The sequence below is a fragment of the Cucurbita pepo genome, unplaced genomic scaffold, assembly GCF_002806865.2.
Source record: "Cucurbita pepo subsp. pepo cultivar mu-cu-16 unplaced genomic scaffold, ASM280686v2 Cp4.1_scaffold000176, whole genome shotgun sequence".
Classification (NCBI taxonomy): Eukaryota; Viridiplantae; Streptophyta; class Magnoliopsida; order Cucurbitales; family Cucurbitaceae; genus Cucurbita; species Cucurbita pepo.
The window spans coordinates 110,528-116,527 of NW_019646450.1; the positions used below are offsets into that span (position 1 = coordinate 110,528).

At 44.2% G+C, this 6,000-nt stretch overlaps 1 long non-coding RNA gene across 1 annotated transcript in view; it reads left to right on the top strand.

Annotated features, from left to right (window-relative positions):
• The first annotated feature begins 5,794 nt into the window (after positions 1 to 5,794).
• The window catches only part of LOC111784248, a 5,659-nt gene continuing 5,453 nt past the window's right edge, over positions 5,795 to 6,000 (top strand). The window contains exon 1 of the long non-coding RNA XR_002813504.1: positions 5,795 to 5,874. This is a non-coding gene — a long non-coding RNA (uncharacterized LOC111784248). The remainder of the gene's footprint in view (positions 5,875 to 6,000) is intronic.

A 6,000-nucleotide genomic window follows, 5' to 3' on the forward strand; every position in this document is an offset into this window, starting at 1 on the left:
AGCCCAACTACAGCGGCCCAAACCTTAGACCAGCCCAAAATTTACGGTTCAATTGAACCAACCCGAGACTAGACCCACGGTCCAATCGAGCCGGCCTACAACCCAAAAAAAAAAACTTTCGGCCCAGCCCAATGAGCCGAGGCCCAACTGTAGTCTTGGCCTAGTAGCCTCCGCAGCCCGCGACCCAGACCACGACCCGAACCAGACTGTGACTCGCACTTCGACCCGACGCTACCGCACGACGTGGCTCGCTCTGCTGCTGCCACATGTCACATAGTGGCGCAGGCGGTCCCTCGGCTCGGATCGGCGCAAACGGCTCGGGCTCCCTCCAGCGGTTGCTCGGCTCGGCTCACTTGTTTTCAGCCCGATTTCCACTGTTCCGACCCTCCCAAATCTGTTTTCGACCCCGATTAAGGTATCCGAGGCCGTTTTAGAGCCGTATTTCACATTTATTAAATTATAGGTAAATTAATTGTGAAATACTAACGGAAAGTGGTGAACGGTGTGATAGGAAACAAACCCCAGCGAAGTAGGAAGCAGCTCTCACGGAACGGGAGCTTACGTTTAGCTATTTAGGGAGTACTTCGGCCGAGGCCAACCAAGTAAGTGGCCTTACTATAGGATAGGCTATATAAATTGTATGATGCTTGATGATATGTGCCAGTTTATACATATTTTGTTGAGTGACGCTTAATATGTTTGACGCACGTTGTGGCATTATGATGAGCATGATGATTGCATGATTTTTACCTTAATATGATGATGTTTTCCATATTGAGCATGCTAGATGATGATGAGTGCCATATTGCATCATGTCGTTAGATCGACGTAGGACACAACCCTAAGAGCATGAAAATGATATTAATATAAATATCCACGATATGCGTTACCTAGAGTAACAAAGAGATGAGACTAGAGGGTTGTGTCAGAAGAGACATTACGATGGATTTAGAGGGACCTCATGCATTTTGTATGTTCATAAGCATAGGGCTACTTCCCCTAGAGATGATGAGTGCGGACGCGCACCTTATGATTAGCGCGAATGCGCACAGGTGCGAAAGCACACAGATGAGGGTGTTCATGAAGCGCATGACACTATGGGGTTCCGCTGACCTCCGGACGTCGCTACAGATTAGCTTGACCAGAGGGTCCAGGGGGTGTGCGAGCGCCCTGGGGACTCACATGTACGGTTGACGGTGGCATCGTGATCAGAGACTGTGGCGCGTGCATAGGATAGTTGCATATTTAATTTCTAGTCTTGGTTAGGATAGGGCGTTTGTATTTCATTCATTTATATTAATTAATTTGTAATCGTTTTATTTTATCTTTTTGAACTCCAGCACGATGTTAGAAACACGTAAGTCCGACAGTGTTTTCCAATGTTTAAATGTATTCTGAAGTTTTAAATTTTTCCGCTAATAAAGATGAGCAAGATTTTTATTCTGCATTAGAGATGAGCATGAGACGTTAGTGGCGACTCTAGATATGTGAAAATTTAGGGTCGTTACATTTACCACCCCAAATCTTCGTTTAATTTCTCAGCATATTTCAATGGCCTTGTAACTTGTATAATCCTTTCATATCATGACATAAGACTCCTCATCAACTTGAATGCTATTGAGAGATCACTTTGGTCATAAACTAGTGATACCTAATTATAGGGGCATTTTAGTCATTTTTCACATACACTTGGTTTAGCCTTATCATATTCGAATAATCACCAAAATTTCATAAATAACCTTATCTCATCATCTTGATTCTTCTCGTAAATTTTATGAGTAACAGAACTCTGGCTCAGACGCTTCATTGACATCAATGTTCATGTGGACACTAAGATGGGCAAACTTGCTCAATTTTAATCTCAAGACCCTCATTTTTTTTTCTTTCATGATGATTTCATCAACTGATCTGTAGTTTTACTAGTTTCCTACGCTACATTGTTCTCGCAATAAAATTCCCTAAACTTTGGTAAAGGTTCAATAATTGACCTCTTTGCCCATTCATCCTCAAAATTTTATTTTTAACAATTGTCCTCTGACCATCATATGAGGGCACCACAACTTTTTTTTTTTCAACTACCTCATAATACCAAGAAGGAGGCTTAGCAAAATTCTAAAAATTGGTATTACATGAGCATGATAGATATCCTCAAATGCCATAAACTTGGAATAAAAAAAAAATCCAACTTAAAATTACAGTCTTGATACCTTAACTATGGTAATACCTTTTAACCAGATTGACATTGCTAGAAAAAATTGTTCGATAATTTTCTACTACAATTTGATTTACGTTGAGCTTCCGGAGTGCATTCATGTACCCTAATGAGGGTTACCACAAAACTTCTAGTTGATTTAGAGACAATGTCCCACTCTAATCCTCATGTATCCCCCACCCAAGTTCATCTTAAATCATGGTTTCTTAAATTTAAGGTATCTTGACAATCTCATACCGTAGTCCCTCTCCATATACCTCTAAAATTTTGACCATAATCGTAATGCCTCGTCCAAACTGTGGCTCTATGCTTTTAAATCACCTCACAACTTCCATAATTGGTTGTATTATTATTATTATTATTTTCAACTTGTATTACGCCAGGAAAGTTTTCTAATCTCAGTACTTTCAAAGCTCAGCTTCCATTAAAGGCACTTATGTCATTCACCAATCAATTTAAGTATACATGTTTTAAACTTTTATGGTCTTAACTCAATTCTTTTTTTTACTGATACTTTTAATTTCATATTTACATACTTCAAAGTTATAAAATTTGCTTTTAGAACCTACCACTTTTAATATCTATAGTATATAGGATATTGACATCTTGTAACGCAAAAAAAAAAAAATAATAATAATAATAATAAATAAAAAAAAATGTCATTTTGCCCCTCAACCCAAATAGGGGTCCAAGGAGAACCCCACCAGATTGCCTGCAAAAGAAGAGGCTAGCAATCCATCTCCAGACGAGACTCGTACCAGGATTGAGAGGCTAGCAAGGCCGACGCTCCATCAAAACCTAAGAACATTTCGCGAGGTAAGGTTTCTGAACGACATTGCTCAAATCTGAATTTTCCCCTACGTGAATCGACCCTAAAATGCTGAAATCTTCACCTAGGAACAACTCACGCATGGTCGGTGAAGAAGTTTGTCCGAGACCTCAACCCAAAGGCGGAGATCCGAGAGTCATCCGAGAACGAACTTCCAGCGTTCTTAAATCTTCCGATAGTCAAGAAAAAATTATAAAAAGAATACTAGGACGTAGCCTGTAACACGATCTAGAACGTTGCCGAAGAAATCATATCGATCCGATCTACGGATCGAAAGATATGAAAATCGGAAAAAAAAATCGACTGGGTTTCGGTTTTCAGAGGACACAGAAGAGAAAAAAAAAGAGAGAAACGGCCGGCGAGCGGCGGTGGGCGGCGACAGGCGCCGGACACGTGTCGACCACCGGCTGGAGCAACGCAGCTCCAGCGAGGCATCGACACGTGTCGCTTGCAAGCCGGGCCGAACCGCAACGTGAGCCGAGCCGACCGGACCGAGCCGGGCCGGCCAACCTGTGACTGCGCGAAAGTGGGCGCGCGTGGCAACTTGCGACTGGCGCCTTCCCGCGCACGTGGCCACGCACTCCCAGCGTGCTGCTGGCGCGTGAGCGCGCGTGGAACGGTCAATTTGGCCCGGTTGTTTTCTGTTTTCCCGATTTTTGTCCCGGTTCCAGTTCTAATACTGTTTTTACGTGAATAGGGACCTAATTTAGAGAAATCAATATTTTTGGACACCTCACGAGCAAAGAAACGCTAGCGAAAGGGCACACGTCAACCAGGTAAGTCACCACCCGGTATTTAGAAAGAAATACTTGTAGAATTCGCTCGGATTGCATGCATGCTAGTAGTTCTGCTTCAGATTAGCTCTTCATGTAAATTACTAGTCAGATTAACTGTTGTGATTGTATTGGGTAAATTACATGAGTGTTGCTGTATGCCTGAGGCTTCCACCGTATGTATGCATGCGTTATTTTATGTGTAGAATTGTGTATGCCGGGTTTCGGGTGCTTGATGGACGAATTCGCCCCATTGAGCGCGAACTTCATGCTCTGGGTGCTTGATGGAGGTCATCGCCCCGTTGAGCCGGTATGCCTAGTTTGCATGAATTACATACTACGATGTTAGAAGAAGATTGCATGCACCCTCTGTTAATTGCTAAGGCCCATTTCTTTGATAAGATTAGGGAATCTCTGTTAGGAGCCATATGCCGCTCTAGCCAGACTTAATTTTTCCCTAGAAACTTAGCGGTTTACCACGGCAAGAAGGTACCCCGGAGTGTTCATAGATTGCTAGCGTGTGAACGGTATCTATAGCTTCGTGGGAAGACCAAGGGGTCCCTGATCAGACCTTACTACTCTTAGCCATTTCGCATGGGAAATGTGTCCCCACGTCGTACAGCCCATTAGCTGCATGGGAACGGGTTGGGTCGCGCCCCCCATAGGGGGACTAGATGGGCGTAGGGGTACTCAGCACACCCCTAGGCCAGGTACCATGTAGTCCCAGATAGCCATGTAGAGGTAGCACCTCAAAGAGAGATACCGACCATATTAGCTTGGCATAAAGAACCTCTAGGCGTTTAATGAGAGAACGAAAAATCAGTGAAACCCAAGGGGCAAGCCCCAAGGGACCTAGATTAGAGCCAGTCGTCCTAGAACCGAAATAGGAAACCGTGGCAACCTGTTAAATTAAGATGCGAAGAGAGCCTACAAGTAGGTGGCTTACTGAGTATAATTTTTATACTCATCCTTGCTATGTTTTCCTTTTTTTTTCAGGAGCGCGAGGCGTCGGTCAAGAGTGGGCGTGATCAGAAGGGAAGTGTCACAGAGGAATGGGTTGTCCCAGGGCGTCAGTCCAGTCTTAGTCTTTATTTTTGTATTCGCATTCTTTTGAAATTTATTTTCCAAACGGTCTTGTGTTCTGTGTTTCTCGTTCGAAAAACTTTATTGGAATTTGATGATTTTCGTTACTTCATATTTAAATCTCTTGTGCATTTGTGTCGTGTCGTTAGTCACGTCCGTAGTAAAATATTGGGCTGTGACAAATTTGGTATCAGAGTAGTCAGGTTATAGGTCCTATAGACATTTAGGATAGAGAGTCGTGTCCTCTGTGACTTCGCTCGTCAATCACATGTCGCTCACGACCAGACGTTCTCACGCGACGGAAATATAGAGACAAAGGTTAAGTTAGTATTTATAGAGCATACCATGACCGACTATGGCATTATATCGAACATTACCTAGGAGATGTGTTGTGAATGAATTGTGACCATAGTTCTTTGTTATTGTGGTAGATAATGGCACCAAAGAGACGCGAACCGTATGTTAGTTCTGAGGAGTTGAAGGCCGAACGATTTATCGCCGGCCTGAGGGAAGAACTAAGGGGGAATGTGGCATCCTAGTCATCCTTTGTCTATACGAAAGCCCTTCAAGTGGCACCCTGCTCGACTCACCCCGTACCGACAAGCTACAGTTGGGAATAGCACAATCATCCCACACTGCGGCCCAGGGAAAGGGGACATACCCTAGACACCCCATAACTGGCAGACCACCCCGTGGCCGCACTGATAGGCGAAGGAGAGCCCCGGTACAGAACATGACCTTGTGTCCTAATTGTCGGCGTCCTCACACGGGGGAATGCAGAGCAGGAACAGGCGCCTGCTACAGATGCGGTCAGGTAGGGCATTTTGTAGTGGATTGCCCTCAGAGAAACGATCAGCGTGTCAACCTGCCTGCAGTACAGCATCAGGGGGGCCAAGCCGGCCAACATCAGCAGGGGCGAGCTGTAGCCCATGCAACAACAGCCAGGCAAGCTGACCAGCCTGATGCGGTTGTCACAGGTACGCTACTCGTATTTGGTCATCTTGCATTAGTGTTGTTTGATTCGGGTTCGACACATTCATTCGTATCTGAAGAGTTTGTACAGCTAGCACACCTAGAGAAAGAACTTTTAGAGATTACCCTAT